Genomic DNA, 4872 nt, shown 5'->3' with positions numbered 1-4872 from the left:
GTTCCAAGCTCTATTTAAGCTTTTAGGTGAATCTAATAAAAATCAGAGTGTATTTGCATAATTAAAAACCTTGTGTTTTTCAGAAGATGGATTTCTTCTAAATCAACTCTTCTCTCTTAGGTGGATTCCTTTGTGTGGCGAGTCTCAGTTTTTGTATCTCTTGGGTGGTGTTAATCTGTATCCCATAGAGTGGTGAGCCAAAATAGTTCTGTATACTTAGCTAAATTCCTTTGGGTGGTGTTATCTGTATCCCTTTGCGTTTATTTAGGTGGTGAACTTATCTATCCTTAAAATTATTGAGTGTTTTTTTATTCCATAAAACTAGAAAATACAAAATATATTCATTTAGCCTATTTCCATTTATTATATTGGTTAAGTTTGGGTTGCCCCTTACAAATCCAATATCAGACTACGTATAATGTCCAAAAAACTTACGCACAAAGAGTCTAAAAAAAAAAAAAAAAAAATTATTAATCGAATTATGTTGTATAAATTGGATTTTAGGGCATATGTTCCAACGCAAATCCCCTTATATCCAACCATATAAGTATATAAAAAAAAAAAATGTTGAATTTCTATGTAATTGATATTTGACATGTACATGCCATAAAGTTCTTTTCCTCTCTTTCTTATTTTGATTTTCTTGGATTTTATGATGTGAGAAGATAATGTTGAATTGTGATTGAGTTAGTAAATAGGATTCAGGATGGAGGAATTTTTTGCATTTAAAGTTTGGGTTTTTTTTTTTTTTTTTATAAGAGTGCTTATGCATATACATGTTTGTAAAAACGCCAAAAAAGGGCTTTTGTTTATTTATTTATTTCCTCTATGCATAATGTTTCATTTCCTTAGTTATTTAATAGGCCATTGTAATGCTTTTGATGTGTTTGGATTCAGCTTCTTGCAAAATGCAAAAGAACTCTTGAGGTTTATGTCCATGAACTTTGCCTCTCATTAAATGGTAGTAATAGTTGCTCTGTTTGCTAATACAGTCAGGTGACTTCTACACTCAATTAGTATCGTGAATACTATTGATATCAAAGACAAAAGTTCAAATTATATAAAATACAATTCTTCAATTGGCTCAAGAAATTTGTTGATTTCTGAAGGGTGCACTAGTTGGTTCACACAAGGGGAGTTGTCGTTTATACAATACATCTGGTACTAGTTTAGAAAGCTCTGTGTGTGTGTGTGCATGGTTGGTTTTGTCAAGTTTTTTGTGCACTAACTGTTCAATAGCTACAAGGAATAGAGAAGATGATAATGAAGAAAAAGATTGAAACATAAAGAAATCCACATGCATTCAGAGAAAAAAAGGGGTTACAGATTCAAAGAGTTCTCCAGTCTCCACCCCTCTTTCTTCCTCTGACAGCAGAACCTCATTTGTGCACTAACTGTTAATAACTCTTTATCTGTTCATACTTTCTTAATAAGTTGTAACAAAAAAGCCAAATCAATCTGCAGAACAAGAAGAAGAAATCTCATCACAAGAAAATCTCTGGTTCCCAAGTAACCTGGTGGCTCTACCATCTTGTACTTTTTATGAGATTATTATAAATTCAACTACAATTAGCTTGCCAATTTCTTTATGTTTTACTCTCTCCTTGTTTAGTTGATTTTCAATAGTGTCTACTTTTTGTAGGAGAACTGGTCAAAACGTTTGCGATACAAGTTTGCATAAAATCTAGTGCTTTCAAAAGAAAATGAACAACATTCCAAGATTGTAGAAAATGCTAGGAAAATTCCACTACATGATTATTTTCAGCCACTTAAATGACAGTGATTTGTATAAATTGATGACTAAATTTTCTAAAAAATGCTGCAATTTAGTAATTTTTTTTTTTTTTTTTTTTGTGAAAGGGAGATTGAATTTATATCATTCATGATCACAAACATATGTGTTGTGTGCACACATGCAATGTAGTTGAAAATTAGATTTGTGAAGAATTGGAAAATTAAATTTGTTGTGGTGCTTTATGTGACACCATTCAGAGCAGTGGCATTTCAACCTTGCTATCTCTTGTAACCCCAGGGGCTGACACTTATCATTATTGTCGAAATGATAAATTGAAGGACAATTATTTTGATAATTTTTTTTTTAAAATAATCAAAGTTTGACCAAGATCGCCATTTCTCAAGGCTATTACACTTTCATATATAAGAATCTTTAAGAGTTATAAAACAACTTCATCAAGAAATACAAGAGATAGATTATGTCTGGATTGCTTCTTCTCAAGTGGTCATTCACCACATCGTATTATTTATGATACTAATACATATGTCAATAGGTCTTGCTTACACTAAAGAGTTAGTGTGGGTTACTGTTAGCCGCCCATGTGAATGAACCAAGTAGAGAGAGATGAAAATTGACCTTTTAACAGCCAATTATGTTAAGATTGACCTTTTGTGGCACTGATATGTCTTCAACAAAGAAAACCTTTCATGACTGTTAGGGCTTTCTCAGACTTAGCCGGTGGAGGCTCTGCTGACTCAAATGAGACTGACACTTTTCATTATGGTCAAAATGATAAACTATGAAGGACAAAAATATTTTGTTTAAAATTTTTAAAAAAGGTCAAGTTGTTCGTTTTTGGTAAAATTGGTTAATTGAGTTTAATTGCTTTTAACTTTACTATTAGTAATTATTTGGTTGGGCTAATTTTTTGGGATGTTTATTTTGTTTTAGATTTTAGATTTTTTTTTAATAGCTTTTAAAAGGAGGAAAATGCTAGAGCTACACATTTTTTTAAAAATTGCTATTGTAATGAGCGGTTATTAGTAAGTAAAAAAGTGATTTTAGTGGTGAGCCCAAATGTAAAAGTATGTTCAGATGTGATATTGATACTGCCCAATGTGACAATGAAACTGTTAAGTGTAAGAAAAAAATAGGGTACCACCGAATGTGACAAAAATATTGTCAAAAGTGATGTTGGTATTGCCCAATATAATAATAAAACTATCAAATGTGAGAAAAAAGAAAGAAAAAGGGTACCACTAAATGTAACAAAAGTATAATCAGATACGATGTTGTTATTGCCTAATGTGACAATGGAACCATCAAATGTAAGAAAAATAAAAAAAAACCACTAAATGTGATAAAAGTACTGTCAAATGTGGTGTTGGTACTACTAAATGTTACAATGGAACTGTTAAATGTGAAAAAAAAGGAATCACCAAATGCGACAAAAGAATAGTTACATATGATGTTAGAATTGTACAATGTGAGAATGAAACTGTCAAATGTGAGAAAAAAAATCAAAAAAATGTGACAAAAGTACTGTCGAATGTGATGTTGTAACTGCATAATGTGAAGATAGAACTGTTAAATGTGACAAAAAGATAAGGGTACTACAGAATGTGACAAAAGAACTGTTAACTGTAATGTTGGAACTACACAATGTGAGGATGAAACCGTTAAATGTGAGAAAAAAATAAGGGAACCATCGAATATGACAAAAGAATTGTCACATTTGATGTTAGAATTGCACAACGTGAGAATGAAACCGTCAAATTTAATGTTTTGGTAACTTGGTATAGCAGGTTGCTTACTAGTGGGTACCGTACCCTTTTTTTTGGATGGGGTACATAGAATTACCCATATATGAATAGACCTTAAAGTTATCATACACTAATAGTTTTCTTAATACTCTTTACTTTAACTTGACCTTAAATTACCTAATCATCAAGGTTATCTATTTTTAGCTTATGGTCCTAATTGGTGCGGTACACTACATAAATTTTTTTATTAAAATGTTTTCTCGTAATTAGGTGTTGGGTTACATGTAAAATGTGGTTAAGTTTGTAAAATATTTTTTGTTACATATAAACATCTTTATAAAAAGTTGTAAAACGTTTTACTTTTAAAATTTTTGAAAAATATTTCACAAAAATACACAGTGGCTCTCCCTACCCCCATTTGGTGGCTACGTTGCTGGTCTAATGGGTTTGGCAATCAATTATGGTGGTTTGGTGGCCGAAGCCATTGTTTTGGTGATCAATGTTAGTGGTCTGACCACTAGAGACGCCATTTAGGTAGTTGTTTGATCACTAGACCTCTGGCACCAATGGCTTTGGTTGCTAAGCCACTTTTGCTTGAAAAATTTTATATGCCACACCAAAATACTTGAAAAAATTTACTAAATATGTTTTACATGTAAAATATTTTATTTCAAAACAAATGGAGAGTAGGTATGCATTTGGCAATTGTTGAAAAAAGTTTTGTTCTTTGTCTTAATTTTTTTGCAAATAATTTAGCTTTTAGTAGCACGATTAATTTCATCACAAAAAATATTAACATAAAAGGTACCAAAAAGTATATATTTTGATATGTATTATACAAATAAGTTATCAAAAATAAGGATTTAGATATACAGTCCCTTTTATGAATTAAAAAAGAAAAAAGAAAAATATTGTTCTTAATTGATTTGGTTTGGTTATAGAATGGACTAAATAAACACTTTTTTTTTTAAAATTTTTTTTATACGAGATAAAATTCTACTCTAGTATAAAGACTTGAATCTCACTCTTGAAAACTTGAACCTCGATTCTTACTCCCTACACTTCACAAATATTTATATTTTTAGAATGATCATCGCACCAAAAATATGCGATAAATAAACACCTATTAAAAGCCCCTCTTCACGTCATATCTATGGAATTATAGGGAAAAAAAAACCTACAAAAGGGAAAAATGATAAAAAATTAAAATGGAATTTGAAGGAGGAGTGTAATAATGTAAAAAAAAAAATAGTGAATAACCTCCAAAAGCATCGAAGATCCTCCTTTGCCTTGGTCCACCACCTCAAAATTCAGGAAGCAGGTGCCAAAAGACCCTAAGGCCTAAGCTCTCTCTCTCTCTCTCTTCTCAGTCTT

This window comes from Quercus lobata, chromosome 10, assembly GCF_001633185.2.
Source record: "Quercus lobata isolate SW786 chromosome 10, ValleyOak3.0 Primary Assembly, whole genome shotgun sequence".
Taxonomy (NCBI): Eukaryota; Viridiplantae; Streptophyta; class Magnoliopsida; order Fagales; family Fagaceae; genus Quercus; species Quercus lobata.
This window is presented reverse-complemented; position numbering follows the sequence as displayed.